Raw genomic sequence first — 15,661 nt, forward strand, 5'->3', positions numbered from 1 at the left:
ATGAGCTGCCAGAGGAGGTGGTGGAAGCCAAACAGTAACAACAGTTAAGATCCAGCTGGGCTGACACTTGAATGAAAAAGACAAACAGGAATAGGAATTAATACAGGCAAGTGGGATTAGTACAGACTAGCTGAAATGCTACTTATCTTTTGTGGGAGACACAACTGGTAGTCTTGGAAAGTAACCTCATGAAGATCTAGGGCTAGAAGTCCTGGATGTAGACTGTACCATCTTAACACCAGACAGAAATGCAGGCCTGATTGTCTGATCATCAAAAGCAAAGGAACTGGTAGTGCCATAAATGAGAGGAAAAAAATCAAGCTCCACAAAACTACTGTTATATTCATCTCAGCAAACCCAGCAATCTATTTGACATAAGCCTCACTGACCTATTGTTACTTAGCTTATTTTTCCCACCCTTCTTAAATAAAGGGGCAACCTTGCCCCTCCAGTCCTTTGGTACCCACTCTTCATTTATTGTTGTTCCTTTCTGCACCCTGTGGTGCATCAGGCGGCAACCTTGCCATTCTTTAGCATTTTTTACAAGGCCGAGTTGCTAGCTTGGAGCTCGACCCAGGACGGATGGAAAGTGTGCAAGGAACCAGCCGGATCTGAACCTGGCACTACTGGCCTCGAAGCCTGGTGCAGGTGCCACTACACCACTGGCCAGCTACTTTTTGTTAATGAACATGCAAAAATCTGTCTGAGCCCCAGCAATCTCCTCCCATTTCCTATAATATCACGGGATAGATCTAATCCAGCCCTGAAGATTTGCTCACCTTATGCATCTTAAGATATTTAACACTGACATTTTCTTAACACTGACATGCTCCACTATCAACTTACCCTTTCCTGAAGTCACTCTCCTCCAAATCCTTAGTGAATATTGACAAGAACTGTTGATTTAGGACACAAAGTTTACCCTTTTGGTCACACAGCTGACCCACTCTTTTCCAGCCTGTCCTCTTACTCTTAATATACTGATATGATGACTCTCCTACAATCTAAACTTCACGAAGACTTGATTGATTGCAATCACCTTTCTCAATTCTGGGGCCAAGCCAGGGTGTTGCACAGATTAAAGATTTTTCAACTAAGTATAATGATGAAAGCCACAGATGTTTTTCTCAAATACTCACCCTATTTTCAGGTCTCAGGATTTTCTGTTTTGGTTCTCCAGTCACAGGATGGCAACCCCCATAATTGGACATCAGGCACTTAGTCTTTTACTTCACTTTCTGAATTAAGGACATGCAGCAAGGGACAACTGAACTATTTGGTCCAGTACATCAAATTAAATCACTGCTCAAAATGGATATGGCTCATGTTTGCCCAGCAAGTCACAAAGCTTCAGTCAAGACAGCAAATTTTGTACATAATATTTATTTTTATTACAATGAAAAGGAAGGAACAGGTCTACACATGTGAAGAAACATCTGTTTGTTTAATCATTTATTTTGTCATTTATAGACATTACTAACAAATCATCTATTTGATTTCTACCAGAGAAAAAACAGAATGCAATACCCTTTTTGTTGACAAAGTTTAAAAAATTCTTGAGAATCTGAATGCCTAAATGCGTGTATTTTATCTAACATAACTTTCCAAATAACCTATGTGACAAATGCATACCATTTAATTCTTTAAAAGTAGATATCAATATTCATAATACAAGTTGTTATGGTGATAAACACATCTCATTTTTAACCAGTCCATTTCTGTTATGTTGTTAATTATTGCAGTGCAATTTTCAATAAGCCTTTTTGCTTGCATTTAAATTTACAGTCTTCATGATTACCAAAAGACTAATATGATTTTGTCCTATATGCAAAGTATATACTGGTAACTCTGAAAATAGTCCAGTTGTGATACTATCCATCTCTACAAAACATGAGTATAACTAAGCTTCCAGCATTGATAAGTTGTATTACATGGCAAAAATAATCAAATGCAGCCTATGCTTTTTAAAACATCAAATGTGCAATATTAAAATAAAGTCAAGAACACAATGTTTTTTTTAATTCTTATACAATCAATACTGTAGAAAGAAAATTAAGATAAATATTTAAAAATACATTCATTGCAATTACCAATTTGCTGAAAATATATAATTGTTGATTTTGTTAAAAAGATACAATTACCACCACCTGATTTTGGAAATCAGAAGTACATCTAACTTTAAAAAGGCAATTTGGTATATTTCTAACTGTTAGTTCATCAATATTTCAGGGTTTTAATACTTAAGATTTGCAATGCAAACATGACATCAATTAAGAGCTTTCATTGGAACTAAGTACTAATACAGAAATAGACAAATTCCTTTTGTTCTAATTAAGATCTACAAATAGGGTAGTGGCCTCACCCACCAACAGGACACCTATCATCTTTAATGAGATATAATTTTTCACTGTTTGGTTTTACCTCCAGATGGTTAATTAGGGGCAATAATTTGTTATCTAAGTGGACCTGCTAGAAGTTATTGATGAGTCTATGATCATGCAGAACTTAAGGTCCAGTTAATGAAACAGAGGTCCGGTCAATGTCACAGGTCCTTTAGAAATTAGAGCTTTATGTGTCTTGGTTTGTGACTTCTAACAAATAAACAAATGTCTGGTTCAGCCCACGTCCCACCAGTGCAAGGAATGAAAATTTGTTAGTGGCAGTCAGTGTGGCCCAGGGAGACCTTTGGCAGTTTTAAAAATGATACAGCTGCTGATCTGGGAAGGTGGACACAAAAAAAGAGCAGAGAGAATTTTATCTTCTTAGATTAAACAGGACAAGTATCTGATAAAATCAATGACTGTCTGAGAATTCCAATTCCCAAATCTGAAAACTGTTAAATTACAGAACATCAATTATTAAAGGCCTATTCCATTTTCCTCAGGACTGTGAATCAAGATTATTAGCCAAACAACTAGTGGAGGCTATGAAAATTTTTGTTTAACAGCTGCAGTATATACACCATTGAATACAACCAAAACATAATCATTTAAAATAAATTAATATTTGGACTAACAGGACCTGCAAAAATCTTCAGTTGTTTTTCCAGACCTTGTAAAAGCTTTTAACTCCATGGAACACAAACAAATTGTAAAGCTTTGGGTCATACAGAGGTCAATAAGCATTTTACTAGCCTTGTTATGGACATATTGACATGACAAACTTGACTATGATATTCAGTGGAAATAAAGCTAAAACTGAGCCCATTTCTATTAATAGGGGGTCAAGTAAGGTGACTCACTTTCACCTATTTCATTTCATGAAGTCACAGACCTTTAATTCTATTATTTAGAATTTAGAAAGTTGGATGTGTATTTCTCATCTAGATCATAGTGATATAGGCTGTACTACTTTGGCACAACTCTTAAAGTACAAAAACTCATCAAGAAAATTGACAGGATTCCATTAGTTTATTTGGGACACTATGCCGCTTAAACATGGCAGGAGACTGTTGCCGAACAGGTTCTAACTAGCATCAGTCGTGCACACTTGTGCGGCCATTTGACGCTACTCCATGCTTAATGAGTAGTTCTAAAAATAGTAGTTGTGTATGTTTGTGTTCATAAAGCAGTGATTTTTGTCACTGACAGCTGGCAAGAAATAAGCAGCAAGACAATTCAGAACTGTTTTGCTCATTGCAGTTTCAAACTTTCAGGCTTGGAGATACCAACGACGGCCGGGAATGAAAATTAAACAATTTGACTACTTCAACAAGTTAGCATCTACGAAGAACTTGAAGGTATCAACAATCATCTTGAAAGTCGCAATGAAAATGAAGATTTGGAGGATTTAATCGTCGACTACATTGTATGAAGGCAGTCCATTACTTGCACTAGGTGTCTGAGTTGGTCCATTTACAGTCAAAAGAATGTGACAGGATACACTGGATGAATTCCTCCATTGATAACTATTAGGAACTAATATAGTTTTATAGTACTGTAGTACTATTGGTAGTTTCTAATCTGTTCTGTATTTAATTTAAATACATAATTTGTTACTCAGTTTGACTTTTTTTTAAAACACCTTTTTAAGTATTTCCATGAAACTTCAGCTAATTGAGGCAGCCGTTTTAACTGGGCCAAAATGTACTGGTCCTGATGTGTCCCAGTTAACCACAATTCACTGTATTCAAAAATAAAACATTATTTTTTAATGCTGTTCAGAACCAGAAAATCAGTAATACTGAACTTGTCTTTTTAATGCTCTGAGTTGTTTTCAAGATTTGGGCGGCTGTGTAGATCCGTGGATTTGACGAGATTCAGTAGTTAGTGGGAGAAATTAGAGAGATGGTCTCACAATTTGTCAAAGGCCAGGTGACAGCCTAAGCAGATAACTGAAATTTTTAACAGATTTTCTAATTCTTTACTTTTATTACAGTACTTGCTGATTTTACGTAAGGCATCACAGAATACTTAATTAAAACTCACTATTAGAAACTCTTTATCAGAAAGTTCTTACATTTGCTGAGCTGTAACTATCATTGAATTTCATACTGGAAAGCTTCTGATTGAGGACTAGGAATGTTCATTTTTCAAGTGTAGATCCTTGTCTCAAAAAGGAAATTAAAATAATGTGAGTAATGGCCTGACCTTCTATGTGTTTGAATAAGTGGGTATTAATCTCAAAGATATGATTATTAGATATAATAAATTGAAATGTTTTCGAAGTATGGTGAATGATTTGGTTGTTAGTGTTATTGATACTTTGTCAGTGTTATTTTGCAAAAATTAATATTACAGCCCCAGATGGTCAGGTTAACATACTTTAAAAACGATTGGATAAAGCATCATATCCCGTATAAACAATCTAATTTAGCAATTCAACATATTTGGTTTTAAGTATCAAATACTTACCCCATTAAAAGTAATGTTGGGCTGCCTAGATGTAGAAAGAATAAACCCTGTGGGCACTGCTGGATGACAAAGAAAACCCTGGGCCACATTTTCAGGACATTTATACCTATCGAAACTCTAAGATCATCAGACATAACAATTTTTGGATTGAATTTGCAATGAACTATTGCAATGAAGATGGACTGCTTTTATGAATAATTTGCTGATGATGTTGGTAAGGTCCAGTAACTGCATGCACCGCTTAAGAGCTTACTGGGCACTAAGAAATGCCAGAGTTTCCCCTCCTTCATGTTCAAGACCACTTTTATGGACAGATGACTTCTAAATTTTTTTTTATTTTAAACAATTAGGTAGTTGAGCTCAATTTCAGTGCTTTTGTTGTTTTCTTTAAATCATAATTTATTTTTTACCTTTACAGTTGTACTTTTCTGTATTAATTTTAATGTCTTAATTTAACTACTATGATGTTATAAATTATGTAAACATCAATGCTTTAGTAACTAATGCTACAATTAATCCATGGTCTAAACCGTGCCTCCTTTCCTGTGGTGGACAGCTCTCATAATTTCTTTTGGCTTCATAATTTGATTTTGATTTAACATTTAGTGGTAATAGTCCTAGTATTCTGAAGGGTGTAGCAAGATGTATTTGTTAAATACAAGTATGTAATGATGGAAGTATTAACTAAATATTGAAACAACAGATGGACACCACTGAAATCCATTTAGGCAGTCTTCAAAGTCCGGTTAAACTTCAAAACTCTATTCATTCTCAAACCTGTGAAAGACTGGTTCAGAAAGACCTGAAATAAAATTAACAGAAATTAACAGAAATAAAGTACAATAAAGAATTCAGAAACCAAATATCAGACTTTTCCAATACTTTTCTAGTTCTTATGTTCAGAAAACATGTCTAACCAACTTGACGAAATTTTCTTGTTGAATAATGAAGTGCTGGTTGGAAGGACAAGTAAATCAGAATCAGTGTCCTTTATCATGCCAACCTATACAGTACTGAGGCTCCAGTTACTTTCAGCCAGTTGTGTTGAGTATGCCGCATCATTCACATGCTCAGCAACACTGCTAAAAGATATCATGGAAAGAGATTACCAGGCAAACAGAGAAAAGATACAACTCTGAAAAGAAATGCAACAATCCCAATGACTGCTCAGAATCTCTAGCAAACGACCACTTGAAGAAGAGCAACACACATCAAATTTGCTGGTGAATGCAGCAGGCCAGGCAGCATCTCTAGGATGCGTCAGGTGACGAAATGTCTTGGCCTGAAACGTCGACTGTACCTCTTCCTAGAGATGCTGCCTGGCCTGCTGCGTTCACCAGCAACTTTGATGTGTGTTGCTTGAATCTCCAGCATCTGCAGAATTCCTGTTGTTTGCGATTTGAAGAAGAGAAGCGTTTGAGCTGTTATATGCGTACGCTCAATGGAAGTGGCAGAGCAGTTGCATTCGAGTCTTCATGAGAAGTAGAGAGTACTCAACCAAGAAAGTTGTGATAATTTTTATAAAACATTTGTTTGGCCTCAATTGAAGTACAGTATAGTGTACAGTTTTGAGTACCACCCTTTTGTAAAGATGTAAAGGCAAGAGAGAAGGTGAGAAAGATTTACCATTATGATTCCAGGGATGCACTCCAGATTAATGGATAAACTGAGGAAGCTGGGGTTGTTCTCCTGGAACAAAGGAGCCTGTGATGAAACTTTAGAGAGTGCAGATGAAATTTACCAACATGGTTCCAGGATATTTGAAACCACAGTTATGTGGACAAGGACAGCAAACAGATAGAAACCATTCCCATCAGTTGAATGCTCAAGAACATGAGCTAAATGAAAGTGACTGATAAAAGAACCAAAAGTGACTTGAGGACTTCAGATTTATTTATTTTTTTTTACAAACAGTGGTTAGGATCTGGAATGTACTGCTAAATGCTACACTAATCAAGACTGGCATGGTTAGCATGACACTATTACAGCTTGGGGCATTCCAGAATTTAGAGTTCATTTCTGCTGCCATTCTGTAAGGACTCTCTGTACGTCCTCCTCGTGGAATGTGTGGGTTTTCCCCGGGAGCTCTGGTTTCCTCCCACAGGCTGAAGAGGTACCAGGTCGGTTAACTGCTTGCTTGTAGATTATCTTGTGATTAGGTTAAGATAAATCTGGGTTGTGGGGTTGCTGGGGAGGCATGGCTTGAAGGGCCTTGATATGGCACGGATGCCATATCGCTAAATAAATAAAATAATAAATAGAGTTGGTAATGAAGACAAAGTCAACCACAGTGTTCAAAAGTACACCACAGAAGGCGAGAGCCTTCTTTATGCTTATTTATTTTTCAGAACACGTCGTCATTTGCAAGGCCAGAATTTGTTGCACATCCTAATTGTTCTTGAGAAAGTGGTGATAAGCCCTATTCTTGATCACTGCAGTGCTGGATAGAAATACAATTCAAGTCTGGATGGAGTGTGACATGGAGGTGAGCCTGCAAATCATAATATTCCCATGCAAAGTTGCCCTTGTCCTTCTAGGTAGTACAGATTGTAGGTTTAGACAGTGCATTCTGTAGTCAATATACATTGCAACCACTGTCCATTGGTGGTGTAGGAGATGACCCAATAAGGTGCTAAAAGGGGTAACAATCAAGCAGGCTGCTCTATCCTGTATGTGTCAAGCTGCTTGAGAATTTTTGGATCTGCACTCAGTCAGACAAGAATTTTAAACACAAAAGAGTAGAACAAAGGAACAGTACCTTCAGCTAACAATGTCTATGCCAGCCATTGATATCAATTTAAACTATTTCTATCTGTTTGCACATTGTATATATATCCTCGCATTGCCTGCCTGTTCATGTATCTGTCGAAATGCCACTTAAAAGTTGCTATTATATCTGCTTCTACCACTTTCCTTAGCAGCAGATTCCAGGCACTCTCCATTCCCTGTGCAGAAAATTTGCCTCATAAGTTAACTTTAAACTTTCCCTAACACACCTTGATAGAGGGTCTTTGCCATGTTTTGTAATACCAGAGACCAGTCGAAGGAAAAACACAGGAGCCGGGATGTTTGTCCACATAGCTTTCCTTTCCGTTTTTTTAAGGGTGCTCACATATGATGTGGTGGCATAGACGTTTTTCAACATCATGGACAAGATTTATAAAGGGATACAAAAATCATTTATAAAGAGTTATGATTTTGTTTAGCAAGGGAATTAAGTGTTATGAGGAAAAGGCAGGTTGGTGGAGCTGTTCCCACGGCCAAATCAGTCATGATCTTATTGAATGGCGGACCAGACTCAACAGGCAAGTTGGCCTACTCTGCTCCTAGTTCTTATGTTATATGTTTGAAGGCATTTTTATGCACAAGTATCACCAAGGTATCTAAACAAGTGTGGGTTTCCTAGTGGAAAGGTAATTCATACAAGCAGACTGCTGTTGCCAGGAAATACTATTCCAACAGTTTAAGAAATTGTGTACACCCCTCATTTATTGCCAAAGACATAGTGAATAATGAGAATGCAACAGAGAAAGTTCCAGAATTTAATTTCAACCTTGAAATCCACTTAACATAAAAATAGAAGTGGAATGTCTGAGCTGATTATATAAAACTGGAGCCAACAACAACGAAATGAGCAATGAATGAACCAGGCAAAACAGAAACTCCACTAAAATCCTAATTGCATCAATGAAGACAACTGGAAGCTAAAACCTGAAACATGAGCTGTCAGAGATCTGCTGAGATATGTGATATGAAATCACAAATTGGGCGGAGCTTAGGAGGACGATGGCACCTAACGACGATTACTTTGCTTACATCTTTGGAAACAGTTCTATTTCTATCTTTGATATCTCCTTTTCCCCTTTCAGGGTTTATTTGAAGACCCTGACCTGGAATTACACGCTGACTTCGGATCTTTGCGGAAATGGGACCGGCTGCTTTTTGATATGCCAAGGAAGCAGCCTGGAAGACTAGCTTGCCTTCAGCGTGCCAGATTTTCATGACTCTGGAGGCGGGCGGGTTCAAGGCTGGTGCCTCCGCCTGATGTGTCGTGAGAGTACACGGAAGATCAAAAGCAGCAAGCTGGCTGCATGCCCAGAGACCTGAGTTCTTTGGGCACAGAGCTCAGAAAAAGCAACGCAACCGACTTTTAACACCATAAATCAGCGAGTTGTTTTGTTATGTCTCGCTGTGAAAGGTGGACACCCCTTTTTCCCTTATTAGGGAGAGAGAGACCCTGTGGCATGTTTAATACCAGGTGAATGGGTAGTCTTCGGCAGTCATCCCCAACCACCACGCCGTGGACCGGTACTGGGCCGCAAAGCATGCATTAGCGGGCCGCAAGGAAACGATATGATTTGGCGATATGAAACGATATGAGTCAGCTGCACCTTTCCTCATTCTGTCATGCACTGTTGAACTTGAACGCACATGAGGTCATCAGTGACCCAAGACGTGCAAAGGAATGGGTCCGTGACCCATTTGTGGATGTCCCTAGTGAATCATCCATGTCAGCGCGGGAAAAAGATCAACTCCTCGAGCTTGCAAATAACGGTGGGCTGAAAAGTATGTTTGACATAACATCTCTGCCGGCTTTCTGGATCAAAGTCAAGGCTGAATATCCTGAGATAGCTACAAAAGCACTGAAAACGTTGCTTCCATTTCCAACATCATATCGCCGTGAAGCCGAATTTTCTGCAATGAATGCAACGAAAACTAAATTGCGGAATAGACTGGACATAAGGAACCCCCTTTGAGTATTGCTGTCTCCCATCACCCCTCGATAGGACCATCTTGTTGCAGGAAAACAAGCCCAGGGCTCCCACTGATTCAGCGATATTGGTGTGTGCAATGATTTTATATGTTCATACGAGGAAAATATGAAGTGTGTTTAATATCCAAACGTTACTTAAAATGTTACGATGCTATTGACTTATAATTGACTTATCAATATTCATGCAAGGAAAATATGCGCTGTGTTTAATATTAAATTCGTTAGATAAACCCTATTAGACGAAATTGAGTGTCTACTTATAAGTGACTTATAGTTGACTTATCACCCATATTCTGGTTGTGGTTAACAAACCCCCACCCCCGCCCCACAAGAATATTGTCAATATTAAACCGGTCCGCGGTGCAAAAAGGTTGGGACCCCTGGTCTTTGGGGTACTGCATCTTTATTGATGCTTTGCTGCACACTTGAGTGCTTGGTGGGGAGGTGCTAATGCTTTTTGCTGGGTGGGGGGGCCATTACTTTGCTGCTGCTTGTGCGCAGGAGGGGGAAGTTGGGGGGGCTTTGGCGTTCTAACATTTAACCGTCATTCATTCTTCGGGGTACTCCTGTTTTCCTGTATGTGTGCAAAATAAAAGAATTTCAGGATGTATATTGTATACTTTTCTCTGACATTAAATGTACCTACTGAGTTATAGGGCACGGAAATAGGCTCTTCAGCCCAGTTTGTCTAGAACAACTAAGTTGTCTACTTGAGCTAGTCCTATTACCCCCTGCTTGGTCCACATTCTCTAAACCTTACCTATCAAATTCCTTCTAAACTTTGTAATTATATCCATCTCTACCACTTTCTTTGGTGCTCATTCCAAAACCCATCTTCCTTTATAATGGAAAAATTGCCCTCAGATCCTTTAAAAATCTTTTTTCCTGTATACCTATGCCCTCAAAATTTGGGTTATTTCATCATTCACTGCATCTGAGCTGTACAGACAGACACACAGCATGGAAATTGGCCCTTAGGTCCAACTGGTCTATGTTTCCCATCTAAGCAAAGCCCCATATCTCTCTAAACTTTTCCCTATCCACTTAGCTGTCCAAATATCTTTTAAATGTTGTTAATGTACCTGCCTCAACTGACAGCTCACTTCATATACTGACCACTCTCTGGGTGAAGAAGTTGCCACTAAGGTTCCTGTTAAGTCTCTCCCTTCATCCTAAACCGATGTCCTCTAGTTCTCGATTCCCTAACCCGGCAAAAAGATTGTGAACATTGACTCTGTCTATGCCCCTCTTGATTTTATATACCCCATTTAAGTTCACCCTTCCTTCTCCTATGCTCATTAAAAAAGTCCCAAACTATTCAGCCTCTCTCAATCCAGCTTGCTGTCCACATTACTCCTGTGGCTGTCTTACCTGGCCTTTGGAACGATCTAAGAGTAGCTAATTAAACTACAGCACATCTCCGAAATGAGTGAGGCAAGTCACAGGAAGAACACGCAAATTTCCACATAGTCATGCCCAAGGTCGGGATCAAACCAAGACCTTGGGGTAAAAATGTCAAAAACTGAAGATCACAGATTTAAAGTGAGGGGGGAAGAGTTTAAAGGAGATTTGTGAGGCAATTTCTTTTACACAAGCATCAATGGGAAGTGGTGAAAGCAGATATGAAAACAATGTTTAAGAAGCACATGACTAGGCAGAAAACAGAGCGATATAGACCATGTGCAGGCAGACAAGATTAATTTATGCTTGCTTCATGGCCAGTGCAGAAAGGGTGGTCTGAAGACCCATTCTTTGTGTTGTAATTTTCTATCTTCTGTGTACCCTATTTATGCCCCTCATAATTCTGCACACCTCTATCAGGTCTCTCCTCGGTCTCTCCAACTTCAAGAAAAGCAAACCTGCTTATCCAGTCTCTCCTAATCAAACACTCCACCCCAGCAATAACCTGGTGAATCCTCTTGACATTCTCCCCAGAGCATTCATATCCTTCCTCCAGTGTAGTGACCAGAAATGTAAAATATACCGTTGCTATGACCAATGTTATAATATATCCTTGATGCTCTTAGTTTCTATGCCTCATTTGATGAAGGCATACTCTTTCTACACTGCTTTGTGTTTCAGGGATTGTTACGACTTTTGCATCTAGGTCCCTCTATCTCTCAATACTCCATATGTCTACCCCTATTGGTCCTCCACAAAGGTATCGGCCTTCTGTAGTGTGCTCTTATCAGGATAAATTCTATCTGCCATGCTCTGCTCATCTTACCAACTCTTCAAAATCATTGTGTAGCCTAAGTCTGTCCTCCCGCTAACACCACTGTCACTAATTTCTGTGTCCCATCACTCACATTCTAATTACTAGTGTACAAAACAATTGACAACAGCCTCAGCATCAAACCTTTTGGTTAATCATTGGTCAGAGATTTCCAATCAGAAAAACAACGCTCCATCGTTCCCATGTGTCTGCTACTACCAAGCCAATTTGTCAACTTGCTTTGGATCATATGGGTTCTTACCATTTGGACCAATTTCCTACATTGCAAAGGCCTTAAAGATCACATCAACTCACATTACCTTTATTCAGCGCATCTTGTTACCACTTCAAAAAATCCAGTGTAAAGTTCAAAGTTCAAAGTAAATTTATCAAACTACATATTTGTCATCATGTACAACCCTGAGATTCATTTTCTTGCAGGCATTCACAGGAAATACAAAAAACCCATAATGGAATCAATGAAAAAAAAATCACACACACAAGACAAACAACTAATGTGCCAAAAGACAACAAATTGTGCAAATACAAAAAGAAAAAAATAAATGAAATAATAATAATAAATAAACAACAAAATATCCAGAATCTGAGATGAAAAGTCTTTGAATGTGAGTCCATAGATTGTGGGAACTTCAGTGTTGGGTGAGTGAAAATGAGTGAAGTTACCCCCTCTGGTTCAAAAGCTTGATGGTTGAGGAATAGATCCTACTAACAGAGTAATTCTGACTACCTCCAAGAGTAGATTAACCTTGTTCATCAGCAGCTTCCCTACCACTGACCTTACACTCAGTGGCCTGTAGTTGCTTGGCTTATCCCTGCTGTCCTTCTTGAGTAAAGGTACATTTGCTGTCTTCTAACCATCTGGCACATCACCTATGGCCAGTGAAGTATTAAAAGTCTGTCCAGCACCAGTAATAACATCAGTTCACTCCCTGTCGGTCACAACAGCTTCTTCCCCTCTGCCATCCGATTCCTAAATGGACATTGAAGCATTGGACCTCACTTTTTTAAAAATATACAGCATTTCTGTTTTTTGTACATTTTTAAATACATATTCAATATACACAATTGATTTACTTGTTTATTTTTATCTTATTTATTATTTTTTCTTTGTCTCTGCTAGATTATGTATTGCATTGAACTGCTGCTGCTAAGTTAACAAATTTCATGTCACATGCCCGTAATAATAAACCTGATTCTGATTCTATGAGGCCCTGTGGACATCTCTAAACTTGCTGAGATATCTGCCTCATTTTTAATAATAACATGTTCTAGTATAGTACCATGCAAAAGTATTAACACATATATATAGCTAGGATATTATTGTTTCTTTCTTTTTGTAATTGCATAGTTTGTTGTCTTTTGCACACTGGTTGAATGCCAAAGTTGGAGAGGTTTTTCATTGATTCTATTATGGTTATTCATCTATTATGGATTTATTGAGTATGCCTGCAAGAAAATGAATCTCAGGGTTGCATATGGTGACGTATATGTACTTCGATAATAAATTTAATTTGAACTTATTTCCATGTTGAAACTTCAACTAACTGGGGCAGCTGCTTAATTGGACCAAAATGTACTGGTCCCGATGTGTCCTTATTAACCGGAATCCACTGTATATTTTATATTATATATCATTTAAATTACATATTATACAAAAATATATTATCTCCACCAACATGGGCACACGATTGCAAATTGTTCAAAATGGAAGATTGGAGATTTATGAATTGCAATTACAGACAAACATAGCCATTAGAGACCCGGATCAAAATAAACTATCCCCAACTATTTTCTGCATTTCAGTTGAAAAAGGAGAATTATGTGACTATTTCTAAAAGTTGGACTACCATTGGTTTGGAGCTCAGGTACAGGTTCTTGATGATCTAAGGGAGAATAGCGTGTACACCAAATGGTGTATTTTCATTGTGAGAGGAACTTGTTGATTTAGAATTATAAAGCACTGAAAAAGGGCCTTCTGTTCAACTTGTCCATTGCAACCATTTTAGTCCATATTAATTTGAACCTTTCCTATCCATGTACCTGTCCATTTTTAAAAAACATTATAGTTGTACCTGACCCTAATCCTGCTCTGGAAGCTCATGCCATATACCAACCACCTTCCATGTAAAAAAAACCTGCAGATGTTGGAATCTGGAGCAAAACACAAGATGATGGAAGAAATCAGTAGATCAGGCATCATCTATGGAGAGTCATGGACAGCCAACATTTTAGGGTGAGACACTTCATCTGCACTGACCTCCTTGTGAATCTTTCCTGCAACCTCTCTAGCTTAATCACATACTTTTCCACTGTGAAAATTGCAAACAATGGCAAATCTTCTACAAAATACAATAGATAAAGTGTAATCAAGAAGTGTAAAGTTTGACCGTGAACTTGTAATTAGCAAGCTCTATACTATTTGGTGTTGCCTTTCAAATAAAGCACAAAGTTGAGTCAGCAACCAAGTTGTAGTGCTGAAGATTTGTGCTGCATAACTAATAACATCTCCAATCACGGTACCAGTATTCACCGACTGTCATAACTACATGAAACTGACAGTAATTCCGAAATTGTCCAAGGAAGTGCAAGCAATGTTCTCTTTCTGTCCAAAGGAATGATTTTAATGGAAGAGAACAGCTACAAGAGATTTAGCACGGTTTTGAAAAGCTTATTATTTCAAAATGACTTAAAATAAGTTCTCATATATCAAAATTTAGTAAGACTAAGGATGTTTCATTTAAGTAATTATCTAATAGATCAATTAGCTTAGATTTGTTAAATGCATCTTCAAGGTTTAAAAGTTTAGACATGCCTTGCCTCCATGAACAACTCAGGACAACTCTGATAGTGCGTAATGCCTTTACTTCTGATTCTGTGGGAGGAGTTAATGCTTTAGAGCTACACAGTACAGACGTTGTAAAGCATGGTGTGAAAAAATTTCCCAATGTTTTCTTCAAATTTATACAAGGAAGATCACTGATGAATGCAGTCTAAAAATCAAGGCCACTGAGTTTTGACAATATGCTGCTGACCACAAAACCTATGCCATTTTCGTTTAATCTCATTACTTCAATGAATGACACTTATATTTTTGAAACTTAGCAGAAGTTATTGTGAATAGCACAGTAACTGAGCATCTAAGAATAACCTAAACAAATTGAAACGTCAGCAAGAGTTCTAAGTTCAACATACTGTTACTGATTAAAAACAGATGTGTAACCCAACCCTGGTTTAAAAAAAATCACTGGGCCTACATGAACAATGTCACTCACTATGTTCCTTTTCCCAGTTAAAATAAATCCTAGCTTTGGAATTTATGCTTAAAATTGCCTAACAACGTTCGGAGATTAGATTTCTCCATCATGGAATGACACAAGGAGCCCATTCACTTCTTCATATATACTGTATTGTTGTCTTTTCTTCCACGTAACCCTTCCACAAATTTCACAAAGACAGCAAATATCTTCTTTTCAAACATATGTCCGGATATACAATGATCACCAAACCTGTTTCTATGACCTCTTTGAGTACTGCATTCTGGACTGGATGAACTTGATGAACAAAACAGTTTCTCATTGCTAATTATGAACTTTTTGCTAATTATCTTTAATCTGACTCCTCCAGTAATTGAACTTAAAGCCAGCAGAAATAGACCCATCAAGTTTACTCTGAAATAAATTCTCCCTATAGTTCTGTCTGTTCAAAGCACAAACCTATTTTTCCAATCTCACAATTTATAGAAACCCCTCATGTAGGCACGCTTTTGGTAAATCACCACTCCATGCTTGCCAAGACACT

At 38.0% G+C, this 15,661-nt stretch overlaps 1 pseudogene; it reads right to left on the bottom strand.

Moving 5' to 3' along the window:
• Positions 1–1,376: 1,376 nt before the first annotated feature.
• LOC134343760 (pituitary tumor-transforming gene 1 protein-interacting protein-like) overlaps positions 1,377–15,661 on the bottom strand; it is a 79,398-nt pseudogene continuing 65,113 nt past the window's right edge.

This window comes from Mobula hypostoma, chromosome 3 (assembly GCF_963921235.1).
Source record: "Mobula hypostoma chromosome 3, sMobHyp1.1, whole genome shotgun sequence".
NCBI classification, from domain to species: domain Eukaryota; kingdom Metazoa; phylum Chordata; class Chondrichthyes; order Myliobatiformes; family Myliobatidae; genus Mobula; species Mobula hypostoma.